Source organism: Pleurodeles waltl, chromosome 10 (assembly GCF_031143425.1).
Source record: "Pleurodeles waltl isolate 20211129_DDA chromosome 10, aPleWal1.hap1.20221129, whole genome shotgun sequence".
In the NCBI taxonomy this organism is placed as follows: Eukaryota; Metazoa; Chordata; class Amphibia; order Caudata; family Salamandridae; genus Pleurodeles; species Pleurodeles waltl.
The window spans coordinates 373,850,845-373,865,369 of NC_090449.1; positions in this window are offsets into that span (position 1 = coordinate 373,850,845).

A 14,525-nucleotide genomic window follows, 5' to 3' on the forward strand; every position below is an offset into this window, starting at 1 on the left:
TAAGTCTCCCGATAAAAATTATACCTCACTTGTGTGGGTAGGCCTAGCGCCCGTGACAGGAAATGCCCCAACACGCAACATGGACACATCCCATTTTTTGACAGAAAACAGAGCTGTTTTTTGCAAAGTGCCTACTTCTGGATTTTGGCCTCTAGCTCAGCCGGCACCTAGGAAAACCTACCAAACCTTTGCATTTTTTAAACCTAGAGACCTAGGGAAATCCAAGATGGGGTGACTTGTGGGGCTCTGACCAGGTTCTGTTACCCAGAATCCTTTGCAAACCTCAAAATGTAGCTAAAAAAAAAGTTTTCCTCACATTTCGGTGACAGAAAGTTGCGGAATCTGAGAGGAGCCACAAATCTCCTACCACCCAGGGTTCCCCCAAGTCTCCAGATAAAAATTATACCTCACTTGTGTGGGTAGGCCTAGCGCCCGTGACAGGAAATGCCCCAAAACACAACATGGACACATCCAATTTTTTGACAGAAAACAAAGCTGTTTTTTGCAAAGTGCCTACCTGTAGATTTTGGCCTCTAGCTCAGCCGGCACGTAGTGAAACCTACCAGACCTTTGCATTTTTTAAACCTAGAGACCTAGGGGAATCCAAGATGGGGTGACTTGTGGGGCTCTGGCCAGGATCTGTTACCCAGAATGCTTTGCAAACCTCAAAATGTGGCTAAAAAAACACGTTTTCCTCACATTTCGGTGACAGAAAGTTCTGGAATCTGTGAGGAGCCACACATTTCCTCCCACCCAGCGTTCCCCCAAGTCTCCCGATAAAAATGATACCTCACGTGCGTGGGTAGGCCTAGCACCCGCGACAGGAAATGCCCCAAAACATAACGTGGACACATCCCATTTTTTGACAGAAAACAGAGCTGTTTTTTGCAAAGTGCCTACCTGTAGATTTTGACCTCTAGCTCTGCCGGCACCTAGGGAAACCTACCAAACCTGTGCATTTCTGAAAACTAGAGACCTAGGGGAATCCAAGACGGGGTGACTTGTGGGGATCTGACCAGGTTATGTTACCCAGAATCCTTTGCAAACCACAAAATGTGGCTAAAAAAACACATTTTCCTCACATTTCGGTGACAGAAAGTTCTGGAATCTGAGAGGAGCCACAAATTTCCTCCCACCCAGCGTTCCCCCAAGTCTCCTGATAAAAATGATACCTCACGTGCGTGGGTAGGCCTAGCACCCGCGACAGGAAATGCCCCAAAACATAACGTGGACACATCCCATTTTTTGACAGAAAACAGAGCTGTTTTTTGCAAAGTGCCTACCCGTAGATTTTGGCCTCTAGCTCAGCCGGCACCTAGGGAAACATACCAAACCTGTGCATTTTTTAAAACTAGAGACCTAGGGGAATCCAAGATGGGGTGACTTGTGGGGCTCTCACCAGGTTCTGTTACCCAGAATCCTTTGCAAACCTCAAAATGTGGCTAAAAAAACACATTTTCCTCACATTTCGGTAACAGAAAGTTCTGGAATCTGAGAGGAGCCACAAATTTCCTTCCACCCAGCGTTCCCCCAAGTCTCCCGATAAAAATGATACCTCACTTGCGTGGGTAGGCCTAGCGCCCGCGACATGAAATGTCCCAAAACATAATGTGGACACATCCCATTTTTTGACAGAAAACAAAGCTGTTTTTTGCAAAGTGCCTACCTGTAGATTTTGGCCTCTAGCTCAGCCGGCACGTAGTGAAACCTACCAGACCTTTGCATTTTTTAAACCTAGAGACCTAGGGGAATCCAAGATGGGGTGACTTGTGGGGCTCTGGCCAGGATCTGTTACCCAGAATGCTTTGCAAACCTCAAAATGTGGCTAAAAAAACACGTTTTCCTCACATTTCGGTGACAGAAAGTTCTGGAATCTGTGAGGAGCCACACATTTCCTCCCACCCAGCGTTCCCCCAAGTCTCCCGATAAAAATGATACCTCACGTGCGTGGGTAGGCCTAGCACCCGCGACAGGAAATGCCCCAAAACATAACGTGGACACATCCCATTTTTTGACAGAAAACAGAGCTGTTTTTTGCAAAGTGCCTACCTGTAGATTTTGACCTCTAGCTCTGCCGGCACCTAGGGAAACCTACCAAACCTGTGCATTTCTGAAAACTAGAGACCTAGGGGAATCCAAGACGGGGTGACTTGTGGGGATCTGACCAGGTTATGTTACCCAGAATCCTTTGCAAACCACAAAATGTGGCTAAAAAAACACATTTTCCTCACATTTCGGTGACAGAAAGTTCTGGAATCTGAGAGGAGCCACAAATTTCCTCCCACCCAGCGTTCCCCCAAGTCTCCTGATAAAAATGATACCTCACGTGCGTGGGTAGGCCTAGCACCCGCGACAGGAAATGCCCCAAAACATAACGTGGACACATCCCATTTTTTGACAGAAAACAGAGCTGTTTTTTGCAAAGTGCCTACCCGTAGATTTTGGCCTCTAGCTCAGCCGGCACCTAGGGAAACATACCAAACCTGTGCATTTTTTAAAACTAGAGACCTAGGGGAATCCAAGATGGGGTGACTTGTGGGGCTCTCACCAGGTTCTGTTACCCAGAATCCTTTGCAAACCTCAAAATGTGGCTAAAAAAACACATTTTCCTCACATTTCGGTAACAGAAAGTTCTGGAATCTGAGAGGAGCCACAAATTTCCTTCCACCCAGCGTTCCCCCAAGTCTCCCGATAAAAATGATACCTCACTTGCGTGGGTAGGCCTAGCGCCCGCGACATGAAATGTCCCAAAACATAATGTGGACACATCCCATTTTTTGACAGAAAACAGAGCTGTTTTCTGCAAAGTGCCTACCTGTAGATTTTGGCCTCTATCTCAGCCGGCACCTAGGGAAACCTACCAAACCTGTGCATTTTATGAAACCTAGAGACCTAGGGGAATCCAAGACGGGGTGACTTGTGGGGCTCTGACCAGGTTCTGTTACCCAGAATCCTTTGCAAACCTCAAAATGTGGCTAAAAAAAACGTTTTCCTCACATTTCGGTGACAGAAAGTTGTGGAATCTGAGAGGAGCCACAAATCTCCTTCCACCCAGCGTTCCCCCAAGTCTCCCGATAAAAATTATACCTCACTTGTGTGGGTAGGCCTAGCACCCGTGACAGGAAATGCCCCAACACGCAACATGGACACATCCCATTTTTTGACAGAAAACAGAGCTGTTTTTTGCAAAGTGCCTACCTCTAGATTTTGGCCTCTAGCTCAGCCGGCACCTAGGAAAACCTACCAAACCTTTGCATTTTTTAAACCTAGAGACCTAGGGAAATCCAAGATGGGGTGACTTGTGGGGCTCTGACCAGGTTCTGTTACCCAGAATCCTTTGCAAACCTCAAAATGTAGCTAAAAAAAAAGTTTTCCTCACATTTCGGTGACAGAAAGTTGCGGAATCTGAGAGGAGCCACAAATCTCCTACCACCCAGGGTTCCCCCAAGTCTCCAGATAAAAATTATACCTCACTTGTGTGGGTAGGCCTAGCGCCCGTGACAGGAAATGCCCCAAAACACAACATGGACACATCCAATTTTTTGACAGAAAACAAAGCTGCTTTTTGCAAAGTGCCTACCTGTAGTTTTTGGCCTCTAGCTCAGCCGGCACGTAGGGAAACCTACCAAACCTTTGCATTTTTTAAACCTAGAGACCTAGGGGAATCCAAGATGGGGTGACTTGTGGGGCTCTGGCCAGGATCTGTTACCCAGAATGCTTTGCAAACCTCAAAATGTGGCTAAAAAAACACGTTTTCCTCACATTTCGGTGACAGAAAGTTCTGGAATCTGAGAGGAGCCACAAATTTCCTCCCACCCAGCGTTCCCCCAAGTCTCCCGATAAAAATGATACCTCACGTGCGTGGGTAGGCCTAGCACCCGCGACAGGAAATGCCCCAAAACATAACGTGGACACATCCCATTTTTTGACAGAAAACAGAGCTGTTTTTTGCAAAGTGCCTACCTGTAGATTTTGACCTCTAGCTCTGCCGGCACCTAGGGAAACCTACCAAACCTGTGCATTTCTGAAAACTAGAGACCTAGGGGAATCCAAGACGGGGTGACTTGTGGGGATCTGACCAGGTTATGTTACCCAGAGTCCTTTGCAAACCACAAAATGTGGCTAAAAAAACACATTTTCCTCACATTTCGGTGACAGAAAGTTCTGGAATCTGAGAGGAGCCACCAATTTCCTCCCACCCAGCGTTCCCCCAAGTCTCCTGATAAAAATGATACCTCACGTGCGTGGGTAGGCCTAGCACCCGCGACAGGAAATGCCCCAAAACATAACGTGGACACATCCCATTTTTTGACAGAAAACAGAGCTGTTTTTTGCAAAGTGCCTACCTGTAGATTTTGACCTCTATCTCAGCCGGCACCTAGGGAAACCTACCAAACCTGTGCATTTTCTGAAACCTAGAGACCTAGGGGAATCCAAGATGGGGTGACTTGTGGGGCTCTGACCAGGTTCTGTTACCCAGAATCCTTTGCAAACCTCAAAATGTGGCTAAAAAAACACATGTTCCTCACATTTCGGTGACAGAAAGTTCTGGAATCTGAGAGGAGCCACAAATTTCCTTCCACCCAGCGTTCCCCCAAGTCTCCCGATAAAAATCATACCTCACTTGCGTGGGTAGGCCTAGCGCCCGCAACAGGAAATTCCCCAAAACATAACGTAGACACATCCCATTTTTTGACAGAAAACAGAGCTTTTTTTTTGCAAAGTGCCTACCTGTAGATTTTGGCCTCTAGCTCAGCCGGCACCTAGGAAAACCTACCAAACCTGTGCATTTTCTGAAACCTAGAGACCTAGGGGAATCCAAGATGGGGTGACTTGTGGGGCTCTGACCAGGTTCTGTTATCTAGAATCCTTTGCAAACCTCAAAATGTGGCTAAAAAAACACGTTTTCCTCAAATTTCGGTGACAGAAAGTTCTGGAATCTGAAAGGAGCCAAGAATTTCCTTCCACCCAGCGTTCCCCCAAGTCTCCCGATAAAAATGATTCCTCACTTGTGCGGGTAGGCCTAGCGCCCGCGGCAGCAAATGCCCCAAAACACAACGTGGACACATCCCATTTTTTGACAGAAAACAGAGCTGTTTTTTGCAAAGTGCTTACCTTTAGATTTTGGCCTTTAGCTCAGCCGGCACCTAGGGAAACCTACCAAACCTTTGCATTTTTTAAACCTAGAGACCTAGGGGAATCCAAGATGGGGTGACTTGTGGGGCTCTGACCAGGTTCTGTTATCCAGAATCCTTTGCAAACCTCAAAATGTGGCAAAAAAAACACATTTTCCTCACATTTCGGTGACAGAAAGTTCTGGAATCTGAAAGGAGCCACAAATTTCCTTCCACCCAGCGTTCCCCCAAGTCTCCCGATAAAAATGATACCTCACTTGTGTGGGTAGGCCTAGTGCCCGCAGCAGGAAATGCCCCAAAACACAACGTGGACACATCCCATTTTTTGACAGAAAACAGAGCTGTTTTTTGCAAAGTGCCTACCTGTAGATTTTGACCTCTAGCTCAGCCGGCACCCAGGGAAACATACCAAACCTGTGCATTTTTGAAAACTAGAGACCTAGGGGAATCCAAGATGGCCTGACTTGTGGGACTCTGACCAGGTTCTGTTACCCAGAATCCTTTGCAAACCTCAAAATGGTGCTAAAACAACACGTTTTCCTCACATTTCGGAGACAGAAAGTTCTGGAATCTGAGAGAAGCCGCAAATTCTCTTCCACTCAGTGTTCCCCACAGTCTCCCGATAAAAATAATACCTCACTTGTGTGGGTAGGCCTAGCGCCTGCGACAGGAAGTGCCCCAAAACATAACCTGGACACATCCCATTTTTTGACAGAAAACACCGCTGTTTTTAGCAAAGTGCCTACCTCTGGATTTTGGCCTCTAGCTCAGCCGACACCTAGGGAAACCTACCAAACCTTTGCATTTTTTAAACCTAGAGACCTAGGGGAATCCAAGATGGGGTGACTTGTGGGGATCCGACCAGGTTCTGTTACCCAGAATCCTTTGCAAACCTCAAAATGTGGCTAAAAAAACAAGTTTTCCTCACATTTCGGTGACAAAAAGTTCTGGAATCTGAAAGGAGCCACGAATTTCCTTCCACCCAGCGTTCCCCCAAGTCTCCCGATAAAAATGATACCTCACTTGCCTGGGTAGGCCTATCGCCCGTGACAGGAAATGCCCCAAAACATAACGTGGACACATCCCATTTTTTGACAGAAAACAGAGCTGTTTTTTGCAAAGTGCCTACCTGTAGATTTTGGCCTCTAGCTCAGCCGGCACCTAGGGAAACATACCAAACCTTTGCATTTTTTAAAACTAGAGACCTAGGGGAATCCAAGATGGCCTGACTTGTGGGGCTCTGACCAGGTTCTGTTACCCAGAATCCTTTGGAAACCTCAAAATGTGGCTAAGAAAACACATTTTCCTCACATTTCGGTGACAGAAAGTTCTGGAATCAAAGAGGAGCCACAAATGTCCTTCCACCCAGCGTTCCCCCAAGTCTCCCGATAAAAATGATACCTCACTTGCATTGGTAGGCCTAGCGCCCGCGACAGGAAATGCCCCAAAACATGACTTGGACACATCCCATTCTTTTTTTACAGAAAACAACGCTTATTTTGGCAAAGTGCCTACCTGTAGATTTTGGACTCTAGCTCAGCCGGCACCTAGGAAAACCTACCAAACCTTTGCATTTTTAAAACCTAGAGACCTATGGGAATCCAAGATGGGGTAACTTGTGGGGCTCTGACCAGGTTCTGTTATCCAGAATCCTTTGCAAACCTCAAAATGTGGCTAAAAAAACACATTTTCCTCACATTTCGGTAACAGAAAGTTCTGGAATCTGAGAGGAGCCACAAATTTCCTTCCACCCAGCGTTCCCCCAAGTCTCCCGATAAAAATGATACCTCACTTGCGTGGGTAGGCCTAGCGCCCGCGACATGAAATGTCCAAAAACATAACGTGGACACATCCCATTTTTTGACAGAAAACAGAGCTGTTTTTTGCAAAGTGCCTACCTGTAGATTTTGGCCTCTAGCTCAGCCGGCACCTAGGGAAACCTACCAAACCTGTGCATTTTCTGAAACCTAGAGACCTAGGGGAATCCAAGATGGGGTGACTTGTGGGGCTCTGACCAGGTTCTGTTATCCAGAATCCTTTGCAAACCTCAAAATGTGGCAAAAAAAACACATTTTTCTCATATTTCGGTAACAGAAAGTTCTGGAATCTGAGAGGAGCCACAAATTTCCTTCCACCCAGCGTTCCCCCAAGTCTCCCGATAAAAATGATACCTCACTTGCGTGGGTAGGCCTAGCGCCCGTGACATGAAATGTCCCAAAACATAACATAGACACATCCCATTTTTTGACAGAAAACAGAGCTTTTTTTTTGCAAAGTGCCTACCTGTAGATTTTGGCCTCTAGCTCAGCCGGCACCTAGGGAAACCTACCAAACCTTTGCATTTTTTAAGCCTAGAGACCTAGGGGAATCCAAGATGTGGTGACTTGTGGGGCTCTGACCAGGTTCTGTTATCTAGAATCCCTTGCAAACTTCAAAATGTGGCTAAAAAAACATGTTTTCCTCACATTTCGGTGACAGAAAGTTCTGGAATCTGAGAGGAGCCACAAATTTCCTTCCACCCAGCGTTCCCCCAAGTCTCCCGATAAAAATGATACCTCACTTGTGCGGGTAGGCCTAGCGCACGCGCCAGGAAATGCCCCAAAACACAACGTGGACACATCCCATTTTTTGACAGAAAACAGAGCTGTTTTTTGCAAAGTGCATACCTGTAGATTTTGGCCTCTAGCTCAGCCGGCACCTAGGGAAACCTACAAAACCTGTGCATTTTCTGAAACCTAGAGACCTAGGGGAATCCAAGATGGGGTGACTTGTGGGGCTCTTACCAGGTTCTGTTACCCAGAATCCTTTGCAAACCTCAAAATGTGGCTAAAAAAACACGTTTTCCTCACATTTCGGTGACAGAAAGTTCTGGAATCTGAGAGGAGCCACAAATTTCCTTCCACCCAGCGTTCCCCCAAGTCTCCCGATAAAAATTATACCTCACTTGTGTGGGTAGGCCTAGCGCCCGTGACAGGAAATGCCCCAAAATACAACATGGACACATCCCATTTTTTGACAGAAAACAGAGCTGTTTTTTGCAAAGTGCCTACCTGTAGATTTTGGCCTCTAGTTCAGCCGGCACCTAGGGAAACCTACCAAACCTGTGCATTTTTGAAAACTAGAGACCTAGGGGAATCCACGACGGGGTGACTTGTGGGGCTCTGACCAGGTTATGTTACCCAGAATCCTTTGCAAACCACAAAATGTGGCTAAAAAAACAAATTTTCCTCACATTTCGGTGACAGAAAGTTCTGGAATCTGAGAGGAGCCACAAATTTCCTTTCATCCAGCATTCCCCCAAGTCTCCCGATAAAAATGATACCTCACTTGGGTGGGTAGGCCTAGCGCCTGCGACAGGCAATGCCCCAAAACACAACGTGGACACATCCCATTTTTTGACAGAAAACAGAGCTGTTTTTTGCAAAGTGCCTACCTGTAGATTTTGGCCTCTAGCTCAGCCGACACCTAGGGAAACATACCAAACCTGTGCATTTTTTAAAACTAGAGACCTAGGGGAATCCACGATGGGGTGACTTGTGGGGCTCTGACCAGGTTCTGTTGCCCAGAATCCTTTGCAAACCTCAAAATGTGGCTAAAAAAACACGTTTTCCTCACATTTCGGTGACAGAAAGTTCTGGAATCTGAGAGGAGCCACAAATTTCCTTCCACCCAGCGTTCCCCCAAGTCTCCCGATAAAAATTATACCTCACCTGTGTGGGTAGGCCTAGCGCCCGTGACAGGAAATGCCCCAAAACACAACATGGACACATCCCATTTTTTGACAGAAAACAGAGCTGTTTTATGTAAAATGCCTACCTGTAGATTTTGGCCTCTAGCTCAGCAGGCACCTAGGGAAACCTACCAAACCTGTGCATTTTTGAAAACTAGAGACCTAGGGGAATCCAAGATGGCCTGACTTGTGGGACTCTGACCAGGTTCTGTTACCCAGAATCCTTTGCAAACCTCAAAATTTGGTTAAAAAAACACATTTTCCTCACATTTCGGTGACAGAAAGATCTGGAATCTGAGAGGAGCCGCAAATTCTCTTCCACTCAGTGTTCCCCCCAGTCTCCAGATAAAAATGATACCTCACTTGTGTGGGTAGGCCTAGCGCCTGCGACAGGAAGTGCCCCAAAACATAACCTGGACACATCCCATTTTTTGACAGAAAACACCGCTGTTTTTAGCAAAGTGCCTACCTCTGGATTTTGGCCTCTAGCTCAGCCGACACCTAGGGAAACCTACCAAACCTTTGCATTTTTTAAAGCTAGAGACCTAGGGGAATCCAAGATGGGGTGACTTGTGGGGATCTGACCAGGTTCTGTTACCCAGAATCCTTTGCAAACCTCAAAATGTGGCTAAAAAAAAACGTTTTCCTCACATTTTGGTGACAGAAAGTTGTGGAATCTGAGAGGAGCCACAAATCTCCTTCCACCCAGCGTTCCCCCAAGTCTCCCGATAAAAATTATACCTCACTTGTGTGGGTAGGCCTAGCGCCCGTGACAGGAAATGCCCCAAAACACAACATGGACACATCCCATTTTTTGACAGAAAACAGAGCTGTTTTTTGCAAAGTGCCTACCTGTAGATTTTGGCCTCTAGCTCAGCCGGCACCTAGGGAAACCTACAAAACCTGTGCATTTTCTGAAACCTAGAGACCTAGGGGAATCCAAGATGGGGTGACTTGTGGGGCTCTTACCAGGTTCTGTTACCCAGAATCCTTTGCAAACCTCAAAATGTGGCTAAAAAAACACGTTTTCCTCACATTTCGGTGACAGAAAGTTCTGGAATCTGAGAGGAGCCACAAATTTCCTTCCACCCAGCGTTCCCCCAAGTCTCCCGATAAAAATTATACCTCACTTGTGTGGGTAGGCCTAGCGCCCGTGACAGGAAATGCCCCAAAACACAACATGGACACATCCCATTTTTTGACAGAAAACAGAGCTGTTTTTTGCAAAGTGCCTACCTGTAGATTTTGGCCTCTAGCTCAGCCGGCACCTAGGGAAACCTACCAAACCTGTGCATTTTTGAAAACTAGAGACCTAGGGGAATCCACGACGGGGTGACTTGTGGGGCTCTGACCAGGTTATGTTACCCAGAATCCTTTGCAAACCACAAAATGTGGCTAAAAAAACACATTTTCCTCAAATTTCGGTGACAGAAAGTTCTGGAATCTGAGAGGAGCCACAAATTTCCTTTCATCCAGCATTCCCCCAAGTCTCCCGATAAAAATGATACCTCACTTGGGTGGGAAGGCCTAGCGCCTGCAACAGGCAATGCCCCAAAACACAACGTGGACACATCCCATTTTTTGACAGAAAACAGAGCTGTTTTTTGCAAAGTGCCTACCTGTAGATTTTGGCCTCTAGCTCAGCCGACACCTAGGGAAACATACCAAACCTGTGCATTTTTTAAAACTAGAGACCTAGGGGAATCCAAGATGGGGTGACTTGTGGGGCTCTGACCAGGTTCTGTTGCCCAGAATCCTTTGCAAACCTCAAAATGTGGCTAAAAAAACAAGTTTTCCTCACATTTCAGTGACAGAAAGTTCTGGAATCTGAGAGGAGCCACAAATTTCCTTCCACCCAGCGTTCCCCCAGTCTCCCGATAAAAATTATACCTCACCTGTGTGGGTAGGCCTAGCGCCCGTGACAGGAAATGCCCCAAAACACAACATGGACACATCCCATTTTTTGACAGAAAACAGAGCTGTTTTATGTAAAGTGCCTACCTGTAGATTTTGGCCTCTAGCTCAGCAGGCACCTAGGGAAACCTACCAAACCTGTGCATTTTTGAAAACTAGAGACCTAGGGGAATCCAAGATGGCCTGACTTGTGGGACTCTGACCAGGTTCTGTTACCCAGAATCCTTTGCAAACCTCAAAATTTGGTTAAAAAAACACATTTTCCTCACATTTCGGTGACAGAAAGATCTGGAATCTGAGAGGAGCCGCAAATTCTCTTCCACTCAGTGTTCCCCCCAGTCTCCAGATAAAAATGATACCTCACTTGTGTGGGTAGGCCTAGCGCCTGCAACAGGAAGTGCCCCAAAACATAACCTGGACACATCCCATTTTTTGACAGAAAACACCGCTGTTTTTAGCAAAGTGCCTACCTCTGGATTTTGGCCTCTAGCTCAGCCGACACCTAGGGAAACCTACCAAACCTTTGCATTTTCTAAACCTAGAGACCGAGGGGAATCCAAGATGGGGTGACTTGTGGGGATCTGACCAGGTTCTGTTACCCAGAATCCTTTGCAAACCTCAAAATGTGGCAAAAAAAAAACGTTTTCCTCACATTTCGGTGACAGAAAGTTCTGGAATCTGAGAGGAGCCACAAATTTCCTTCCACCCAGCGTTCCCCCAAGTCTCCCGATAAAAATTATACCTCACCTGTGTGGGTAGGCCTAGCGCCCCTGACAGGAAATGCCCCAAAACACAACATGGACACATCCCATTTTTTGACAGAAAACAGAGCTGTTTTATGTAAAGTGCCTACCTGTAGATTTTGGCCTCTAGCTCAGCAGGCACCTAGGGAAACCTACCAAACCTGTGCATTTGTTAAAACTAGAGACCTAGGGGAATCCAAGACGGGGTGACTTGTGGGGCTCTGACCAGGTTATGTTACCCAGAATCCTTTGCAAACCACAAAATGTGGCTAAAAAACACACATTTTCCTCACATTTCGTTGACAGAAAGTTCTGGAATCTGAGAGGAGCCACAAATGTCCTTCCACGCAGCGTTCCCCCAAGTCTCCCGATAAAAATTATACCTCACCTGTGTGGGTAGGCCTAGCGCCCGTGACAGGAAATGCCCCAAAACACCACATGGACACATCCCATTTTTTGACAGAAAACAGAGCTGTTTTATGTAAAGTGCCTACCTGTAGATTTTGGCCTCTAGCTCAGCAGGCACCTAGGGAAACCTACCAAACCTGTGCATTTTTCTAAAACTAGAGACCTAGGGGAATCCAAGATGGCCTGACTTGTGGGACTCTGACCAGGTTCTGTTACCCAGAATCCTTTGCAAACCTCAAAATTTGGTTAAAAAAACACATTTTCCTCACATTTCGGTGACAGAAAGATCTGGAATCTGAGAGGAGCCGCAAATTCTCTTCCACTCAGTGTTCCCCCCAGTCTCCAGATAAAAATGATACCTCACTTGTGTGGGTAGGCCTAGCGCCTGCGACAGGAAGTGCCCCAAAACATAACCTGGACACATCCCATTTTTTGACAGAAAACACCGCTGTTTTTAGCAAAGTGCCTACCTCTGGATTTTGGCCTCTAGCTCAGCCGGCACCTAGGGAAACCTACAAAACCTGTGCATTTTCTGAAACCTAGAGACCTAGGGGAATCCAAGATGGGGTGACTTGTGGGGCTCTTACCAGGTTCTGTTACCCAGAATCCTTTGCAAACCTCAAAATGTGGCTAAAAAAACACGTTTTCCTCACATTTCGGTGACAGAAAGTTCTGGAATCTGAGAGGAGCCACAAATTTCCTTCCACCCAGCGTTCCCCCAAGTCTCCCGATAAAAATTATACCTCACTTGTGTGGGTAGGCCTAGCGCCCGTGACAGGAAATGCCCCAAAACACAACATGGACACATCCCATTTTTTGACAGAAAACAGAGCTGTTTTTTGCAAAGTGCCTACCTCTGGATTTTGGCCTCTAGCTCAGCCGACACCTAGGGAAACCTACCAAACCTTTGCATTTTCTAAACCTAGAGACCTAGGGGAATCCAAGATGGGGTGATTTGTGGGGATCTGACCAGGTTCTGTTACCCAGAATCCTTTGCAAACCTCAAAATGTGGCAAAAAAAAAACGTTTTCCTCACATTTCGGTGACAGAAAGTTTTGGAATCTGAGAGGAGCCACAAATTTCCTTCCACCCAGCGTTCCCCCAAGTTTCCCTATAAAAATTATACCTCACCTGTGTGGGTAGGCCTAGCGCCCCTGACAGGAAATGCCCCAAAACACAACATGGACACATCCCATTTTTTGACAGAAAACAGAGCTGTTTTATGTAAAGTGCCTACCTGTAGATTTTGGCCTCTAGCTCAGCAGGCACCTAGGGAAACCTACCAAACCTGTGCATTTGTTAAAACTAGAGACCTAGGGGAATCCAAGACGGGGTGACTTGTGGGGCTCTGACCAGGTTATGTTACCCAGAATCCTTTGCAAACCACAAAATGTGGCTAAAAAAAACACATTTTCCTCACATTTCGTTGACAGAAAGTTCTGGAATCTGAGAGGAGCCACAAATGTCCTTCCACGCAGCGTTCCCCCAAGTCTCCCGATAAAAATTATACCTCACCTGTGTGGGTAGGCCTAGCGCCCGTGACAGGAAATGCCCCAAAACACCACATGGACACATCCCATTTTTTGACAGAAAACAGAGCTGTTTTATGTAAAGTGCCTACCTGTAGATTTTGGCCTCTAGCTCAGCAGGCACCTAGGGAAACCTACCAAACCTGTGCATTTTTCTAAAACTAGAGACCTAGGGGAATCCAAGATGGCCTGACTTGTGGGACTCTGACCAGGTTCTGTTACCCAGAATCCTTTGCAAACCTCAAAATTTGGTTTAAAAAACACATTTTCCTCACATTTCGGTGACAGAAAGATCTGGAATCTGAGAGGAGCCGCAAATTCTCTTCCACTCAGTGTTCCCCCCAGTCTCCAGATAAAAATGATACCTCACTTGTGTGGGTAGGCCTAGCGCCTGCGACAGGAAGTGCCCCAAAACATAACCTGGACACATCCCATTTTTTGACAGAAAACACCGCTGTTTTTAGCAAAGTGCCTACCTCTGGATTTTGGCCTCTAGCTCAGCCGGCACCTAGGGAAACCTACAAAACCTGTGCATTTTCTGAAACCTAGAGACCTAGGGGAATCCAAGATGGGGTGACTTGTGGGGCTCTTACCAGGTTCTGTTACCCAGAATCCTTTGCAAACCTCAAAATGTGGTTAAAAAAACACGTTTTCCTCACATTTCGGTGACAGAAAGTTCTGGAATCTGAGAGGAGCCACAAATTTCCTTCCACCCAGCGTTCCCCCAAGTCTCCCGATAAAAATTATACCTCACTTGTGTGGGTAGGCCTAGCGCCCGTGACAGGAAATGCCCCAAAACACAACATGGACACATCCCATTTTTTGACAGAAAACAGAGCTGTTTTTTGCAAAGTGCCTACCTGTAGATTTTGGCCTCTAGCTCAGCCGGCACCTAGGGAAACCTACCAAACCTGTGCATTTTTGAAAACTAGAGACCTAGGGGAATCCACGACGGGGTGACTTGTGGGGCTCTGACCAGGTTATGTTACCCAGAATCCTTTGCAAACCACAAAATGTGGCTAAAAAAACACATTTTCCTCAAATTTCGGTGACAGAAAGTTCTGGA